A 21,290-nucleotide genomic window follows, 5' to 3' on the forward strand; every position below is an offset into this window, starting at 1 on the left:
ACTGCCACATACAACTAAACCCAAAACCTCTGCCGTGGGTCTCCATACATTTACGAAACGATCACATTCCTTTACGATTTGGTAAGCGTGTGGGAAAAGATGAAATGGTGATTAAAAGCTACGATTGACCCTTGTAGTTGGTTTCAATGTACATCAATTAATCGTGGACAATTTGATATTATTTCAGATTACAATATAGTACAACATATTCAGACTACATTTTGACACAGCTCCTACTGAGGAGGGTTTGTACTTACCTTACTGATGTCATGTGGCTGTTTTAACCCTCTGCACTTTAATGTTCATGACTCTAAAGATATAAAACAGAAATCCACTGCTTGAGGAAAGGAATGACCCGGCATTTTCATATTTTAGTTCGATACGGCTTTTACACCCAGAACTGTCGTTGCTACACTTATATCATAACACATTTTCTCTTTTCATAATATCAATTCGCTGTTAGAATATTGTCAAGATTTATTATCAATATGCGACACATTATAAAAAATGTGTGTTTCAGAATCCCAAGCTATTCTGCCTTTACTGTTGCCCAATGCGCCAAAATGTCAAAATACCAAGCTCTCAATGACACTATAAATGTTCAATCTCTTGCTCTAAGCTGTAAAATAAACACTAAATCAGTACAAAAGCTACAGCTCTGCCATGGACAATGTCCCCTAACACCTACTCAGTACAGAGGTGGAACTAGCCTGCAGCCTGTGTCCAATTTCCACATCTAGGGGCTATGGATAATGGCGGAGAGGAGAGGAAGTCAGCAGAGGCAGCTGCGTCAGCCATCCAGCCTCAGTCAGAGAATGTGGTCTGTTGCTCCTTTGCATGGATCATTTTTAAAGATTAAATTGACGTGGATGTAAATATGGAAGGCTGTTGATACCTTTCCTGCTTCGCCTCCAGACCGTAGTTGGGACGGCTCAGGGGAGCCTTTATACTTGCTAGCTCCAGGGCCAGAGCAATTTACGGATGTTCTGGGTTAATTCCCACCTTTGTGGATCTTATCCGCCGCTAATGACGAGTTAGTCTGGAATTCCACTGAAGTAGTTGACATTTATTAAACTTGCACACCATGTGAGGTAGTCTGAATGACAAAATAAAATAGAGGGCTAACGGAGCATAAAGAGCGTGGCTCACAGTCTGGCTGCCTCTCCGCCACCACCACTATTGCATCAAAAACTAAAGTTAACGTACTACGTTACCCATAATGCACGTTGTTGTTTTAAAGCTATACCCCTACTTTACCAACACTGTGCACAGCGATGGGTGGCAAATAACGAGCCACAGGTGGGGTTAGAATTCCCAGAACAGCTGAGACTGAGTGCTTGAGCAGGCTCACTGATTCACAATGCTTTACCATTGAAAGGAGGCCCCTGCTGCTGCTGCTAAACATCTCAATATGTAAAACGTTGCTGTCAGTAGTTTAGACCTGAACCTAACACAACAACAGCGGTTTATCTGATGTAAGTGGTGTTTTGCTATACTGTTCCTAGAGGTTGATTAGTAGCGCATCGCTTGCATCTCTGTGTTGTCATCAATGGTTGTGTTTGTCCTAGTCACATCTATCACCTCTAGACACGAATGGAGGGACGAGTTAGTCCCAGCGTCCGAAGAAGGAGGGACGACATCTGTGTTGAGTTGGATGTGGTTGGATGTTAATATGGGAGAGGTGAAGAGGGGTGAAACATTTAGGTCTGGTGGTCTCGGGGGTGAATCCCAATTTGTGTGTGTGTGTGTATGTATTTGTTTGTGTGTGGTTGTCTGTTTGTCTGTGTGCGTGCGTACGAGCAGTCAACAATGCAGACAGACCTAGACCGTATGGGGAAAGACTGAACATAGACCATGCGCTCTTGAAACTTGTGATAAACTTGGGAAATGAGGTTCATCCCCCCCTAACCAAACCACAGTTCATGGTGGAGATTGATCCCAGATCAAAGAAATAGTCAATTAGACACAGTGACTGATTTCTTCTCCAATCTCCCTCAGATCTCTAAAATATGCTCTAAAGGAAACACTAAATAATGCTATGTGACATCTGCAGGTGCTATTTCCAGGTGTTACTTGCGGCACACTATAATTTCTACCCCCAGAAATACCGGTTCAGTTCAGATTTCATTATAGATAAAGCTTCAATTGCAACAGATACAATTGTGTTATTTCGGTCATTGCATTTTAAACGGGCAGGTGAGGGGAAAGGGGGTACTTCTGGAATCCTTAGACAAAAAGGGTCTATCAGTCCTCTCAGGTTAACCCCATGGGACACCCAATAACTTTGAACTTTAAAAGACCCCTTTCGCTTCTATGTTGAAGTTCACGACAGGGAAACTCTATACGGGGTTGTTTCAGTCTTCCAGCCTGTTAGGAACCAGTCTCATTGCTAAGAGCATGTAACAAGTGATACTCTTTAAGAATCAGTGGGGATCTATTATTGATTTGAATGTTGAAAAACAGCTGTGAATATCATGGAATGGGCCTTTAACACGGAGTAAATGACGATGCAGCTCTATTCTAAAGATGACTGAGAACTTTGCACTGAGCACATTGTTTATCACTGACTGTACTGATGAAATCTACCCTAAAACAGAATAAACTAAAAGCATTTGTCACAGAAAGAGTGATTGAGTATAAAGAGTATAGCTTTTTTCATGGTGGAAAGTTTCACGTGCAAAGTCATCGTCCCTCCTCCCTCTGTGACTCTGGTAAACATATGAATGTATATGAAGATTATGGGGTTGTCCTTTAGAGCATTCTGTGTTGCCACAAGGATAAAGCATAGTTACCAAATCAAAAACTGAAATTAGAGGCGTCTTTTTTGGAGCTCTGCTGAAACTAATGCAGATATATCTAAACCACATGACGTATGCATTCATTTAGGGCTGAATGCTGGATGAAGTTACCATGCGAAAGCGTTAGGCTGGATCTGGTTTTTGCCAGAACCGATGCTTCAGAACTGTGATTCAATTATGTGGAATTTATGAGAGACACAAAACATTCGTCTTCCATTTGTCTTTTGTTTTTTTGTGAATGTGGTGAATCATTCTTTGCGATTGACAACAACGTAACTGACATTATTTCGACATAAGTATGTCTCCAACCATGACATTGAATTGATATTTTAACATGCTCCCATTAATTCTCTGTAAGCATTTATAATGCCTCAACAGCATATTGAAACAGAGAGTACTCAAATATTTAAATCATATGATTTTTCTTGGAGTCTGTGTCAAGGCCGTCTCTCATATCCTTCAGAATATTCTTGATAAACTGCTCAGCAACTGATGATGTCCCCATAGAGAACAACACTGTATTAATGTCTTCTTTGGGCCAGAAAATACTGATTGACTACGCCAAGGATTCCGTTTCAGAGAAGACAAAACAAGTTTCTCCCTCCATCTTCTTTTCTTTTTTCCTTCCCTCTCTTGTTGGAGGAAAGAAGCTCTTGTAGCTCAGCAGACAGACACAGATCCCTGAGCCCAGCATCTGCTGACAAGCCAGACTCCCATTCAGCGCTGGCTTGGAGCATCGGCAGCCGAGAAACCCCATCCAGCTTGGCAGGGAGTCAACTGTCGCTTCCTGCCCCGTCCTGGCCCACACAGCTAAGTACTCTTAATTAAAGAGGTTAACTCGTGTAAGATGTGACCACTAAAAACAAGAACAATCGCTACGCTGTTGCCTCCTTTCCAACAAAAGAGGCTTCCTTCACCCTGGCAGTACCCTGATGTGAGCTCTGATACTTAAACAATTACAATAAAGGAATGAAAGGGAAAAGGATCCTCTTTAAATTGCTCGTAATAAGAGGCGACCACCCCACTCGGTCAAAACGGAGAGGGAGGAGAAGAGAGAAGAATTTGTGATGTGTTCTTGGACAGCTTCTCTCTCTCCCTCTCTCTGGGAGCCTGAAGAAACTTTAACTGGAGATGGAGCAATTTGATTGGTTGTCAGCATTTACTGTATATTAGTGAAGAGTTAAGTCATTGCCTGAGAGATCTGCATTTGTTCTTTGGGGCTGCCTGCTAAATGCCAGAGAAATTAGAAATGTTAAAGGTGCACGATGCAGAAATCGCTCTGCCATTTCCTGGTTGCTAAAATTCAAATATACCACCTCATTTCAGGTTATGAGACAAAACCAGGAAGTGTAGCGCAGATAATCATTGCACCATCTAAACTGCTGTGAAATATATATTAATACATATTTTTAGCTGTTTGAAGCTGGGGTACAAAACCAAAAGTAAAATGCTCAAAAACAAAACCTAAGAATGGGTAGCATAGAAATATCACACACAGAACAGATCTACCACTTCTTAGACTTACTTTCAATGAGAATGACAGATCTATAGCTAACATTTCTATTTGAATTTCAGCTTGAATTTTTACCCAGAGAACACAATATGAGAGATTCTTCTCTGCTGTTCTAGGCTTCAGAGTCGTGTATGACCCTTCAGTCTCCAGAGCCAGCCTTGCGGAATGGGCTATTCATTGCAGTCGGCCTGTTGTGTTTCTACTGCAATACACGTGAAGCTAATTTGATTCGACAATCCAGCTCTTTATCTTCGCTTTCCATGTTACTGTCCATGTACAGCTAAAGGCTCTTGTGACGAGTAGCAGAGTTTAAAGTATGTTTTTTCAGAGATAGAGGTGAAATAGAGATGAGATAAGAAAAGTGTCAAGGCTAACTATTGCTCAATACATTGTTCAAAATATACACTGATGTTAATCAACATAACTAGGCTTGGACATGTAACGGAAATATAGCTGACCTACTGCGTTACTACGTTATTAAAGCTGTCGCTTGGTGTAGGACTATTAATATATATCTGTGAGTGTTGTTTGAAGGGGGATTTCAAATGTGTTTATAACAAAGCCAGTTCCAATATCCATTGAGAGCAGCCTTTTTCGGTTCAACCCTTGTCTCATCGATAAAGATGATGCTGTTTGTCACTTGTGGTATGTATCGATCACCTCTCTTAGTGCCTTTAATGGTCTCTATGGGATAAAACCCACAATCTTGCCCAGCCATCAAGTCCAGCATATCACATTTACCAGACAAATGTTCATTAGTGCCGTCAAAACACATCTGGTTGTAGAAACGGTCCCTGGGGGCCAAGGGCCACTCTGTGCTGTTATCATCAGCTGTCAGGACACTGGACACAGCCCAGCTCCTGCATCACACACTGAGACAGGGGCCAAAACATCCAGAGCAAAAACAGCTGTGAATAATTCCCAATTTCCATGCTGGGCTTGACTTCCACTTGACAAAACAAAATAGATGTAATTCAACGTATGGTATCGTCAAGAGGCTCCTTAGCCGCAGTAAAAGAGCTGAATTTCCTTTGAAAAAGCTTGATTGCTGGATCGCCCAGGTAGGCTTCCATGTTGTTTTTGTTGTTGTTTTACTTCCTTCCTCCTTCTCCTGCTGAGATCAATGTCCAGTGGAGATGGTAATCGCCGTGACAACGATAGGTAGCACAACTTATTAGTTCACATGCATACCTCTCCCCAGGAATCCTGTCTGGGCCTAACAGACACACATTAGTCTTATCCCACCATGTGATGAAACGCTACAGCATTGATCCGGCACTTGGCCTGAGGGTGAGACACAGAGTATCGGCAAGACTGTAGCCCTAGGCAATGGACGGTTCCCTGAAACTACAGCCTACACCTCCCCCATGCCCCTTTCCAATCTCACAGTAGTCACATAATAACCCACGATTGCCTCTCAATCTTTGTTTCTCTCAAAGACAGGCCATTTGAGCGAGCTAGATCAGGATTTGAGTCTGCAATGGAAGCTCATTATGCTTGGGTGATGGATGACGTCTTTTGTCATTGTCTACAGCTGTAATCAACAATCAATGAGAACATGCGCACAGCACAAGTCATCCAGCACAGTACATCACTGAATACAATATTCTATATGAAGGTTCTTATTAATTACTATGTGTCAATGGTAATGGATTAGTGCCTCTGGGTTGAAGCTCTTCAATAAATCACAGTTCAGGGAAGTGTTGCCTCGCTTTTTGACACAATATAAGTAGCTACATGTATTATTTTGTTCTTCTCTTGAGGGTGTGGTTATAATGGTGTTGTAACGCTGGTACAATCCAGCACTAGATGACTCTAAATCCCTGACACTCGTTGTTACCGTCAGTGGCATGTTGGATTTCCAGGTCTTCTTGCTTCTTGACTCCAGCCCCACGAATGACTTTTCCCCCTAAATGTGCCACTGTATTGATAGAATCTACAGCTAAATTAGCTTTATGGGTGTGGGCGTCTGTAGCAAAGTGATTGTGTAAAATGAAGAGATTTTTTTGAGCAGAGTGAGTTTCTTATCGACTCTGACACAGCGAGTAATCAGTTCTGGCATCACTGACCAGGAAGTGTCAGGGGGAACAAATTGTTGATGGTGTTACAGATGAGTAATAATCACACCACCTCAATAACACTGGTTATGGCCCAGATTTATGGCTGACAGAGACAGTGTCCAGAGGCCGCTACAGAGGCTGTGGAGGCTCAAAAAGAGCATAGGAAAACAAAATCCGTTTTTTAAATGCTACAAATGTTTAGGTCATGATAATGGGACCATCATGACCTAATCAAACAATGCCTTTTAATAGAAGTCAGACCGAGGAATAGACTTGTTTTGGAAACGCAGAATGACTTACAGTACCAACATATAAGCAACCGCCTCATGCTCCCATGAAGACCAAGTAAACAACCAATGATTCTGTTTCCTGTACTAAATCAGATCAATGTTTAGGAGGATGTAGTAAACTAATTCTACAGTACATACAGTATCACATAACACATGACCATATGGGTTATAGCAAACATGGTCTCCTACACGTTTTTTTCTTTTTTTTTTACAATCCTGTGTATACCTGTAATTTCCATATGAATTACAATGTAAAATGGTAATAACACAATAATTGCTATTTTCTTTCTTTGGGATTCATTGAAACGAGCCTTGTGCTACCTGACAACTATGCACCAGGTAGTGGCTAGATTTTCTTTAATGATTTCTAATTAACATAAAACAGCCATCATTTCCCAGTAAATAGTTCATTAGAAGCCATAAACTTTGGATTGTAAAATAAAGTGTCGCAGTATGTACTGGCTCTTTGCATCTCTTTTGAATACAATAGTAACTAAATCCATTCTCCTTTAACACTCACACAACAAACATTGATTATATTCTAGTGGCTTGAATGACACGTACAGTCTAAGCTTTTTTTTATTCATTTCCTGCCTATACCTCAAAGCATTAGCGCTTCTCTAACTTTCCGGTCAAGATAAGTTTTTTCGAAATGTCCTAAATCCAGTCTTTTTGCTGAGAACATTTATCTTTTCCTTCTGCCATTACCTCTTTCTTCCATACAGACAGACATCTGTAAAGATATGGGATTCCGTGTGCCAAGAACAATATCATTATTCAAGTTGGAGTAATACTTATTTGTGTTCAGTACTCCCTTTAGTGTGCATTGAACACTGTTATATCTGCTCTCTCCTGGTTTTGATGTGCTGTGCTGAGTGGTAAGATTACAGAAGAGGTGGATCACACACACACACACACGCGCGCGCGCACACGCACACGCACACACATCAATAACGGCAGCCAGAAATTCCTCTGATTTGAATCAGTGGAGAAGGAAACAATAGGGTCATTGTTCTTTGCTCCAGATCAGGCACCCATGTAATGAATACACTGAACGCTACATAAGAATCAGTCCAAGAGGTGCACGAAATGAAACAAATGCTTACCTGATGTTTCAACAGATGTAATGTTTTCAGTTCAGTAGACGTACAATCGCGTCCGGAATTATTGGTACCCTTGATAAAGATGAGCAAAAAAGACTGTATCAAATAAATAATAGAAAATACAGAGTTGTATCGTAGGCACAAAAAAAAAGGAACATTTTATTACTTCATACTAGTACAATTGCTCAGACAATGATATTTTTCTTCATTTCAAAAGATTGGGATTAAAATTATTGGCACTCTCTCTTTCTTTTTCAAAACCTCAATACGTCGCCTTGCGAGAATAACGGCACTGAGCCTTTTACTAAAATGTTTTGTGAGATTGGGGAACACATGGGAAGGGATCTTAGACCATTCCTCCATACAGTATTTTCCCCAGATCCTTTATAAACTCCGTCTGCACTTATGGACGGCCCTCTTCAATTCAAACCGCAGGGTTTCAATTCAAGTGATGGCCATTGCAAAATGTTGATTTTTGTTGTCAATGAACCATTACTTTGTGGATTTTGATGTGTTTGGGGTTATTGCCTTGCGGGAAGATTCACTTGAGATCAAGTTTCAGCCTCCTGGCAGAGGCTACCAGGTTTTTGGCTAAAATGTCCTGGTACTGGGTAAAGTTCATGATGCCCCAGGATCAGTGGAAACAAAATAGCCCCAAAACATCAAAGATCCATATCTGACAGTATGTATGGGGCTATTTTCTGCATATGCATCTTTATTTCGACGCCCACCACTCGTCTGCATGGCCAAAGAGCTCTATTTCCATGTCATCGGACCATAGTTCTGGTTCCAATCCAAGTGCAAATGCAGTTTAGCAAACTCAAGGTGTGTACATTTGTTGGATGACATGAAAATAAAACTCTTTGGCCATGCACACCAGTGGTGAGTTTGGCGTTGAAATAAGGATGCATATGCAGAAAAGAACCCCGTACCTACTTTAAATTTTGGTGGTGAATCTGTGGGGCTATTTTGCTTGCTATTTTTATTTTGGAGGGAAAAATTATATTACTTGTTAAACAAACATATTTTTCTCTGAGCAATTGTATTAGTATTTTTTGCTGAAGGGTGCCAAAGATTATGGACCTGGCTGTATGTGTTCTATTCTTATCCAGCATAGGGAACAATTGAGGGAACTCAAGAGAGTGGTTCTCTGTTTACAACATTCAGGCACAGTAACAAGTCACCTACAAATTGTGGTAAGGGAAAGTCATGCTCGGATTTACCCCTGACACTTCTGTCCTAGCCAAAACACAGAGCCACCGAATGGGGTTCCAAGTATAGAACTATGAAAATGAAGAGGGGGTTCCAAGTTAGAATCTCAGAAGGATGAAACAATCCGAATGATGAATGCAGTGATGGGAGGAGGTTACTATTGCCACCCCATAAAGACTACCCTTACATAAACAGCTAAAGCTCTCTCACCCCTATCCCAGATGTGAAGGCTAAAAGCTTAGGAAGGGAAATCGCTACTCTGCAGGCTAGCAGTGATGAAGCAGTGGGAGAGGAGTGTGTGGATGTGTGTGTGTGTGTGTGTGTGTGTGTGTGTGTGTGTGTGTGTGTGTGTGTGTGTGTGTGTGTGTGCGGCTGTTTCACATTGAGCTGTGATAACTCAGATGATTCCCTTCTCTCTGTAGAGGCTCAGACAGACTCAACAGAACAATAGGCCTTGGGAGAAGAAAGTCAAAGAAACACGGACGCACAGACAGACAGACACACAAATATAGATACTCTTATGGACGCACGCACGCACACAGGCAGACACACATAAACATACACACAGAAAAAGATAGACACTCTTATGGACACACACACAGACAGACACCACACACACACACACACACACACACACACACACACACACACACACACACACACACCCATATACACACATACATACACACACACGCACAAACACAAAACATACACAGAGACAACTACTTTCCTTACATTATTAATGAAAAGTTCTCCATTTAAACTCCATTCAATGCACGATAATGCCTTTTCAATGACTATAGCAAAGCGACTTCTCCTCAGTGCTGAAACCAACCACTCCCTAAAACCTTCATCATTATAATTCAACCAACAGCTCAAACACATCTTTCTCCGCATCTCTTTACTTCAAAATGCGCTCCACAAACACTGCACTAATAAAACCAGTCGTAAATAACAATGACTTAAAGGGAAAAAGGGGCTTGTAGGAAAAGTTCATAAGAAAAACGATAACCATAAAACGTGGCCCTTCATTTCAGCTGCTGTCCAACGAGAACATATTTTCCGGTATGCCGGGTTGCTGGTCATTACTCAGTGTTGTTATACCGTAGTAGCTACCTGAATGGCCCTGTTTCAGATCTGCCTCAGAGAGGCCCAGTCACCCTGGTCATCTAACTGTTAGCCTCACCCTAAGGTGGCTGCCTGCTTCTGCTGCTTCTTCTTGCTCTTTGACCCTTTTTCTCTGTTGCAGTGGGAATTTTGGGATCTCTACTAGAGTCTTTCGCTGGCAGAGCTCTGAGAGCCGAAAGAGATACATGCGCATGGCTCGATGTCCATGTTAATCACGCAACTATCTCAGCGGGAGACTTGTATTTGCAGAATGTGAGTTATATTTCTATTTAGAATTTGGCCCTGAAAATGTGTCTATAGTCACATTTCTATGTTGGATTTTAAGTAGGCCTATGGGGAGTAAATGTGTTTCAGATTCAACGTAGAGTGAAATCTCAAGGGACGTGCTTAATCAATCATCTCTCCAACAGAGAATACTACAGATACATAATACTACAAATGCAGAATTCTACAGATCCATGATACTACATGTACATAATACTACACATACAATTTGTAAGATTATCTTTTAGAATGCGATATTTATTTTTGAAAGTATTTTGGAACGACAACTCGTCAAGGACTCAAAAGAAATAACAGAAAAACTGCGTAATTTCTCTGACATACAGTAGGTAGGGCGTATCTTTTTGGAAAGATGAGACTGGTCACAATAGACTGATCACCAATGTAGCCTGACTTTAATGATCGAAACATGAACATGAACGTGTAATTAGCATTCATATATGCATACTAAAACAGGCCTGGATGTTGAAAAGGCTTTCACCTTAATACAGCTGCAAGCGTTTATGCAAATTGGCAGCGTTGAACAGGACTTCAGAAGCCATGGACAGAGACCCGACTGACAGATGGACGGACTGATTGTTTGATTGATCGATACTGAACATCAATTGGTTGATTGACCAATTGATCGATAGATTAAGGACTTGTATCAGTCTGTAAAATAAACAGTTTGATTGTTTTCTCGGCATCTGCTGGAAATGCTGTGCTGCCACAGTACAGTGCTGTAAACTAGAGGTGGTCGTTTGTGCGCTGAGAGCTAAGCTTTGACTCATGGGATTGGCTGTGAGAAGCTGTTAAATGAAGAGCAGGAAATGACCTGTCTCTTGGAAATGATGTGCACACTATATGTGAGAACTACTTATATCATTCTCCCTGTGATCACTCTCTCTGTATTCAATTCAATTTAATTATGCTTCATTGGCAAGATTGCAAAACACAACATTGCCAAATTGAATGTTGCCAGTTTAAGCAAAACATACTTAGAGAAAATGGACGTTTGTGGACAGTATCTCTCTCTCTCTGTCGGTACCTCGCTCTCTCAAGAACACACACACACAAGCGTGCGCACGCACGCACGCACGCACGCACGCACACACACACACACACACACACACACACACACACACACACACACACACACACACACACACACACACACACACACACACACACACACACACACACACACACACACACACAGTCACTCACTCAGTCTTTGTTAGCGAAGGCCATGGGTCTGAATTGGCCTGTCAGTCACTCTGGCAGCAGTGTGTGGATGGTGGATGGCAGTGTGTGCGCGCGTGTGCGTGTGCGCGCGTGTGTGTGTGTGTGTGTGTGTGTGTGTGTGTGTGTGTGTGTGTGTGTGTGTGTGTGTGTGTGTGTGTGTGTGTGTGTGTGTGTGTGTGTGAATGCACGCATAGGTGTGTGTGGGTGGTAATGGCTCTGAGGTCCAGGTGCTCCACTGCAGGGATGATAAGATCTCATGCCTGCAGCCTGCTCCTTTTTTACCTTTGCCTCTAGATCTGCCAACTACAGTAGGTAGATGGGCCTCTGCATCAGACAATTGACAGTGCATACTTCCCAGCATAATCTCTTTAATGAACAGGGTGGGGAGGGGTCAAATTGAATCAAAATCACATTTTATTTGTCACATGCTCTAAATACAAGTTGTGTAGACTTTACCGTGAAATACTTGCTTACGAGCCCTTCCCAACGATGCAGAGTTAAAAAATAATAATATAAATGAAAATAGTAACGCAAGAGGAATTAAATACAAAGGAATGAAGCTATAAACAGGAAGTACCAGTACCAGATCAAAGTGCTGAGCGGTATGAGGTATTTGAGGTAGATATGTACATAAAGGCAGGGTAAAGTGACTACCCACTGGGCACAGACGTAATTTCAACGTCTAGTTTTGATTTATATTTGGCAGATTTCATGTATTCAAAATGAAATCAACAAAACATGTCACCATGTCATTAGATTTAGTTTAAAAGTTGGGTGAAAAAAATACAAAATTCCCTTAAGTTTATGACTTGTTGCAAATTCAATTTGTTATCCACGTTGGTTAGACGTCATCACATTGAGTTTTGTTGTTTAAATGACATGGGAAACAACGTTGATTCAACCAGTTTTTGCCCTGTGGGTAGGCATAGATAATAGATCATATTAAGAGTAAGAATGAAGAACAGAGTAGCAGCAGCATATGATGAGTGTGAAAGTGTGTGTGTGTGTGTGTCTGTGTGTGCGTATGCAGTTTATGTGAATGTGTGTGGGTTTCGTGTGAGAGTGTCAGTGGAGAGAGAGAGAGGGACATTAGCTCCTCAAGTTCAGGCATTGGACATTTTCACAGATTAAAAATACAGTGTTGATTCAATGGACTTAATCACCGCTGCCATTTGTTTTTAATTTGGCCAGCTTCTAATAAATGATGAGTGGTTTGTAGTGCACACATAAATAGCGTGACTCAGAGGTCTTACATACAGCTCTCTGCTGTAGATGGAAAACATACTGTACATTTCCTTCCAGTCCGGACCCACCCAGAGCGTTCCAAACCTCTCTCCACACAGTGACAGCTGAGAATAAAGTAAGACCTATGTTTTCTCTACCACCTCAGGGCCATGTCTTGTAAATCACCTTGTGATGTACACAAAAAAACTATCAGCATAATTCATCTTCACGCAGGCAACTTTGACTAAAATATAAAGCATTATACATTCAAAAACTACCCTATAGGCAACAAATTTTATTGGTCACAGTAGAATTCTATTATCATTTTTGCAACTTAAATTGACAATTGAAGCCATATCAGTGATGTGTGTATGGGTGGTGTGTGTGTGTGTGTGTGTGTGTGTGTGTGTGTGTGTGTGTGTGTGTGTGTGTGTGTGTGTGTGTGTGTGTGTGTGTGTGTGTGTGTGTGTGTGTGTGTGTGTGTGTGTGTGTGTGTGTGTGTGGTAAGTGTGTGTGTGTGTAGAGCCCGTGCGGCTGGCTGTGATTAGAGCCTGCATGTTAAAATGGGAGGCAGTTGAGGCTAAACCTGGAGCTGGTTAGTGGCTGAGGACGAGTGGAGAGAGACCAGGAAGATTTTTTTAATCAAAAACATATGAGTGGGGTGGATGTCATTTATTTTCCCAGGATGGCAACACACACATGCACGGAACACACAAATACAGAAAGAAACACACACGAATATACAAAATAACATGAACTTGAGAACCCAAGTAACCTGTATGCTTACGAGGACATACCGTACAAGCACAACACACACACAGAAAATATTAGCAACTAACGACAGACCTTCCAGAGGTAAACAACAAAGCAATAGAACTCCATAAAGACGTCAACATCACCTCATTGACATTACGATACTTTTCCATTGTGCCATTGCTAGCAGTGATATGTCACTGTTTTATTGCAGTTCCTAATCATCCATTCTGGTTTGAGGTGATGGGGGCAGCCAGTGGCTCAGCCCTCACTCTGATCACACATTCTCCCACAGACCTGAGATTGAGTTAAGACTCACACCACTGTTGGCATAAACATCTGAACAGGGAGCAGACTGAGTAATGGTTGTTTTTCGACTGGGGTGTTGTGAAGGAGGAGGGAGGAGACAGGGTGAGGTTTCCCACATTATGTCTCCCCCTAGAGGTAGGAGAAAGTATTTCTTGTCTCTCTCTCTCTCAACCCCTCTCTCCCTTTCTTTGTCTCTTATTCTCTCGCTTGTTCACTCCCTTTATCTCTGACCTTGCCCTATAGCCTACAGTTATTTTACAGTATCACGTATACATTCTGAGAACACAAAAATGTCCAGTCGTACTTTCTTTCAAATGCAAGTCACAGGAATTCATGTAGGTCCCTTCTAAATTGTCAAGGTTTCATAATGCCATGAACTTTCTCATAGATGTATCCGCACAACTCAATGTTTCCACATGACCTAAACCTATTCATCAATAATAAATCCAAAAAGAATAGAGGATAACATCTCATAAGCTCCAGTAAATTGGCTCTTAATACATTACTTACAGATATCCTCTTCCAATATTTCCACGGTTAAATGAACACGGGCCTGCATGTGTGGTTCTCCATGTTATTCCTCCCTCAAAAAATGAATAACTGTTTAAATCATTTCTAGTATTTGCATGGGGAGAGTGGCCTTCAATCCACCGCATCCTGTTCAGACTTAACTACAAACATGTTTCCACTGATATCTATCTGAGAGGACAGCCGCAATATTACTTTGGATTTTAGAACCCGCAAAAAAACATTTTTTATTCTGGCCAGCAGATAAGAGAACACTAGAAAAACACGCTCCAGAACCGACTGCTGATTCAACGTAGGGTCACATACTTCTCCTATCCCACCGGGGCAAAGTCCCAGAGAAAGAATAACTTTTCAAATTCATTTGATACTACTTTACTTGACCGCTTCGGGAAACATGTTTTCAGTTAGACACCAGACGTAATATATCTGTGCTTGAATACAGGAGTAAATTTTTTTTAAAAAGGGGCAGCTTAAATGTCCAACTGATAGAAAGGGACTGTAATTATATACACTGCTGATGGATGTCAAGGATGCATTAGAGCGATCATTGGTAAAACGGCATGTAGAACACATTTAATAATGCTCTAAATGCTAAAAGCTTTGAACTTTTTTGTGCCCAGCGTGCAGAGATAAAGGGACTTAATGGAATACAATAGATGGATGAGACGGACCAGGGCAGAGGGCCCTAAAAGCACTAATTGAAAACAGCAAACTTACTCGGAACATGGTTTATCTTTATGGAAGGGGCACTGAAATGTGCACTCTGACCATTTTGATTGCTTTAATTGTGTTTTATGGTTAGCCAGGAAACTTCGGACGTTGAAAATAAATACTAGCGGGATGTACTGTATTTAGTCACAATAAGAATGGGACTGTTTGAATGAGAAAATGCATTCAAAGTTGTACATTTTGGAATTGGATAGGATAAAGATTAAATTGTTTATTATTTTATTAATATTTTCTGGAACAGACCTTCCTATACATTATGTACCTGCTTGAGCTTTTGCAGCCATTACATCGTGGGTGGAGGTGAAGTGGTGGGACCGACCTCAGCTGTTTCGTTTCAAAGGCTGGCGCACACACACACACACACACACACACACACACACACACACACACACACACACACACACACACACACACACACACACACACATGCACACACATGCACACATGCACACACACATGCACACACACACACACACATACACACACACACTTTGACCTGGCAGTCAGTCTGGTCCTGAAGTTGATCGATGAGATTCTCTGCTTGACCCTTATCTGGTGTTGGGTCTCCCAGTCAGCTCTACATCTGGAAGAGGGATCAGACCTCATGGTTTTGGATAAGGACATGACCAGACTCTGCAGCTTAATGTGTTACTGCCAAGCCATCAAAGTTGCTGACTTCTTCCTGAAGTTTCCATGCAAGAACACAACACTCGGAAGTTAGACAAGTGATTGATTAGTGGTTGGATGAGCTCAAAGATAGAGCCTGGTTGGTGGGGTGTTTTAAGTATATATTTAACTCAACAAAAATTCATAAAATTGCATGACAGGCTTGGTATCTTCCATATACTGTAAACTAAGGTAATTAAATAAATAATAACAACAACAAAAAATCAAATCTAAGCATTGACAACAGGTACAATATAATTACTCTCCCAACTTCTGTTGTATTTTTGTAATTTCACATGCAATACTTTACCACAATAGCATATGATATTCAAAGACGAAAAAGAGCCAGATAATGTATCAACCTCAAATTGAGTCAATCATAAGTCTCATAGCACTTTCAAACCCCATTCCCAATCTTTCATTGACAGCAATCTCCACTTTTCAGACCTGGGTTTTTGTAAAAGGCCTATTACGCTGACGCTAGTGGCTGCAATTTCTTTTAAGTCCCTCTTCTTCAACTGTGAAGTGGTTCTCCGAGGTGCTTTAGAGTCCCGGGGGAAGAATAATGGCAATCAATGTTCTGTTCATCATAGAAGCCATCAAGTGGAACGACTCTGCCAGGTCTGTAGTTGAATGTAAAACCTAATATTTCATGCCAATTAGAATTTCTGCCTCTAAAATGAAATGTTGAGTGTTCCTACAGTACTTCTCACACTAGCATAACAGCCTCATTTAGCAGTCATTTGTGGGCAATCGATTGGAGACCATTACTTGACAAAAGAAATATGCAAGGGTAGGAGCAGAATGATTGACTGTATCAACAACTTTGCTTTCGCTTCAGGTTTCGGGGGCTTTGGAGACCGACAAAACAGTCTTTCAGTGCCCACTCGAATAAATAAACACAGTGAAATGCAGGGCTTTCTACTACAAGTAATAAGTGTGTATATTAATTAGGGATATGACTGCTAGCTCAGCGGAGAGGTTAAGTGGAGCCTTTGTCATAACTCAATCATCAGTCTGCGACGGCATCCAGCACTCTGAGTCAAACTCTACTCTGAATGTTAATGAATTAACTTCCCCTTTGTTTCACCACGTCTGCCGTCAGCGACTTGATCATATATCCAACGCCTGCTGGCCAACTGAAGGGCTACGTTTTCCAAAGTAGACTTTATTCTGTTGGTGCAATAAAATCCCAGTTGTTTTCTTGCCTCGGGCAAATAAAAGTTTGCTGAAATTTTCTTCAGGAAAAAACGAAATGTACGTCACCACCGTTCATGATATTAATAGGGTTGCGTATAAAACTGTGTCTGTACAGCTTAATAAATTGTGCTTTTGACTGGTTTAGTTTGGCTGCCTGAGTTCCTGACTAATCCTCTGTGTGCTCATTCTTCACTTAGAGACTAAGACACTCAGCCCAGGACTTTAAACAAAGATTAGAAACAAAGATTAGCAGCCTACCTCAATATCGTAAAAAAAAATCATCAAAATAATATCTATGATGCATTATTGATATACATTATCATTGACAATAGGCCAGCATTTATTGAAATAATGACATGATGATGCCATGAGGATCACTCATGTAAACTTTTACGATAGATTAGTTTGAAAATATAGTCATTACAGGGGGATCCCTGCAGCATGTTACAATTAGTATGCATGTCACATATTTATGGCAGCACATCAATTCATTAATCCACAAGTCACAAAGCTTAAAGAGAAGATTAGTGGTAATTATAGGCAATTAGAGATACCAAAGGCACCACTAAAACTATCAGCAACACCAAGGAGAAATTACATAAGAGAACATACAATATTGGGATAATTATAACCAAAATGGAATGGAATGAGACCTCGTACATGTATTGAAGATGAACCTGCAAGCGATATTGAGCAACTTTTGAAATAAAATGGATGGTCAATAAAATGCAGGGGGAAAAAAGCCTTCATCTTACAGGCCTACGCCCATGACTGAGTCAGTCTGTCATCAAGGCATTGGATCAGCCAATCACAGAGCAGTGAAAACAACGGTCTCACCTCAGTCTGTTTTGTGTGCTCGCCACGTAATGAAACAGCCACGTTAGACTAATTATTTTTTTACTGAACTACCCAAATGGGTTTGCATTTCATTGTAGAGTGAGAAATAATAACGAAGGAATGGAGGGCCCTGAACCGCAGGTAAATCTACTATAGCTACATTTCTCTTTTTCCCTCTCACGCAGTCTTGGCCACGTCATGCTCTTTTCCAATTAGGCCGGTACTTGAGGAGTCTGATCTATATTCATGGCTGATATGAATGGTTGAGGAGTGGTGATTACAGTCATGATGAGAGCTGAAGGAAGCAATTACAGCCTCCATGTCCATAAATAGCAATTGCAGCAACCCTTTAAAAATAATAGTTTTAAATAACCCGCACAACACGCAGAGGTATATAATGTCTATAGGAAGGGGGAAATAAAGAGTCGCTCTCTCCTCAAAGACTGGTTGCCAATTCTCCCAACAACTTATTCAATTTTTCAGATATGTGACCATGCAGATACGTTATACACAATCTCCCTGTTTCTCAGAAATAGACTTTCTCCCCATATTTTTGCCACGGCATGAAAACAATGAAACAACCTCATGGCAATTATAGAACTCAGAGATTAAGTTAATTATGACAGGTTGAGTAGTGAGTGGGCTTGCTTTAGGATAGTTTGTGTTTGGATAGAGATGCTTAAGAGAGAGAGAGAGAGAGAGTGTGTGTGCGTGCGTGCGTGCGTGCGTGCGTGCGTGCGTGCGTGCGTGTGTGTGTACGGGTGAGGAATAGAAGGACAGAGAGGGAGAAAGAGAGAGAGAAGAGATAAGTGAACGGGCCAAGTTAAGAAGTGATTCATGGCGTTTTGCAGGTTATAACTCATTTCAAAGTGAATGTTCTGCCTGTGTGAATGCATCCTTCCCATAATGCCCTTGACAGAATGGAAAGCACCGCCAGTGTTCCATATCTAAAGACAGACATTTTGGGTGTGACTTTGAAATCAAACCCTATATATTACCGGTCGAAAAAAAGAAGGAAGGGAAGAGCTGCTGGGGTACTCAATAGTTTGGTTGGTCGTCGAAAACGAAGGAGGACCAATGCACTCATATAAATAACCATTCTGTAACTACTCCCTCTTCAATCAGGGTTGATTGGAAAATGCTTTGATAAAAAAAATATATATATACATACATTGTATTATTGTATCTTTGTGCTCCTTGACGAAGGCCACGCAACCAGTCTGAGTTTTTAAATATTTGTTCCGTCGAACATGCCAGACAAACAAAGCCATTTTTTATGAATTATATTACGAGTGCCTTGGTCCTCTTTTCTTTTTGATGACCTGTAAATGAACCCTTATCAGGCAAGCCTTATTGTCCAATAAATAAAGTCCCATTCATAAAGAATGTTTTGCAATGGGGACATTTCTGTTATAGAGAAAAAGCCTATTACAAATGCCTATTACAGTAACAATCGGATAACCTATGAATAGAAATGAAAATAAATGGTCTGACAGAGCTTCCTATATCTTTCACTGTAGATTGATTCTATTGTACCAGAAGTTATAGAGCACACTTATTCAGTCGAAAAACAGCAAACAGAACAAAATAAAAAACAACCACCCTGAAAACAATAGGGGAAAAAGCAACAATTATCTTGTCTTTAAGACTAGCTCATTAACATAAAACTGTTATACAAGGTTACACCCAGTAGTCTCTATTGCAGCGTGCTAGGAGAAAACACCTGCTGGCCAGGCTATTTATTTCTCTTAATTAATGACTGATTTAATATGTTTGTAATTTAAGCAAGGTGGAATGTGGTGCTAAACTCTATGTTTAAATGTCAATTTCTCAGGCCCTGGGGGGGAGCAGGTGTGAACTGTTATCAGCTGCTTCACTCCTCGCCCATGCTACCAAATAGTAAACAAACACAATTATGTGTGTGTGTGTGTGTGTGTGTGTGTGTGTGTGTGTGTGTGTGTGTGTGTGTGTGTGTGTGTGTGTGTGTGTGTGTGTGTGTGTGTGTGTGCGTGTGTGTGTGTGTGTGTTTCTGCACTGTAAGTCCCTCAGGACTGCATTACCTTGCTGGGTTTTAGTTCTTTACTTCTGTTTGTACATTTAATGATATACAGGAAGAAATATCCAGCCAAAGCCCTAGTGAACATTTTTTGGGGAGGCAGACCTTGCATATCAACATTCTGCAAATTTTGCTGTCAGGGTTTGGTTTGTATGTTTGGCAACAGGTTTTTTTAGTAGTTTATGTTACCAGATATGACTTTAAACATTTACTTTACTCACCGGATAATGCAAATATATCAACAATACTCTTATAGTCTAAAACAATACAATGGGCACTAATTTCTTATGGAAAAAAACCTGAATACAATTAAGTGACTTTATCTGTAATAAAATGAGCCAGCCTTTTGGGGCGATTAAACCCTTTAAAAATGCTGGCCGTATCTGGCACTTAAACCTGGTGTCTGAAATAATGACTCAGTCCTCAGTTCAGCAGTGTGTGTTATTTGGGACGCTGGGGTTTATGAGTCTCTCTCTCTCTCTCACACACACACACACACACACACACACACACACACACACACACACACACACACACACACACACACACAACAGACACACGCACACACGCTGCTGCAGCACAGCACTCCATGAATCAGCACAGCGCCAAATTTCTCAGCACATTTAGAGGGAGGACGGCCCCTTAAGGCTCCTAATGAAAGGTCTAATGTCCCTGCATTGATTTTTCCCTTCTTTAATTTGTTGCTTATTTATGGTTGTGTCTCTTTCTGCTTGGAAGGGGGGGGTTCCACAGATCTTCTCTTACAGTGAAAGGTGCATAAACCGGTGGATAGCTATAATCCCCCAGAACACATAGACCCCTCATACTCAACTCTAGACCTCAAAGCCAGTTCCACTGCATTTTTCACTGTTCCCCCCTGATCAGGGATTGATTTAGATCTGGGTCACCTGGTGGGTGTAATTCATTATCAGGTAGAACAGAACACCGGCAGGCACCATAGACCATTAAAAACAAAACACTATGTTTTAAGTGAGAATAGGCATTGGTCTGAAGTTCAGAAATTCACATGAGCACCACAATGCCTATTCCATCCATGCTCTACCAAGGTTTTCCAGCACACAGCTTTCACCTACTACAGTAACTATGTTGGATTTGTACTTCAAACTATGTGTAGGCAGGTTGCTTTGGATTCAAACCTTCTCAAACAGCCTAATTCATACTCTTAGAGGTGTCACGCCCTGATCTGTTTCACCTGTCCTTGTGATTGTCTCCACCCCCCTCCAGGTGTCGCTCATCTTCCCCATTATCCCCTGTGTATTTATACCTGTGTTCTCTGTCTGTCTGTTTCCAGTTTGTCCTGTTTTTTCAAGCCTGTCAGCGGTTTGGCTCAGCTCCTGTTTGTACCTAGTCTAGCTTT

The sequence above is a fragment of the Oncorhynchus nerka genome, linkage group LG27 (genome assembly GCF_034236695.1).
Source record: "Oncorhynchus nerka isolate Pitt River linkage group LG27, Oner_Uvic_2.0, whole genome shotgun sequence".
NCBI lineage: Eukaryota > Metazoa > Chordata > Actinopteri > Salmoniformes > Salmonidae > Oncorhynchus > Oncorhynchus nerka.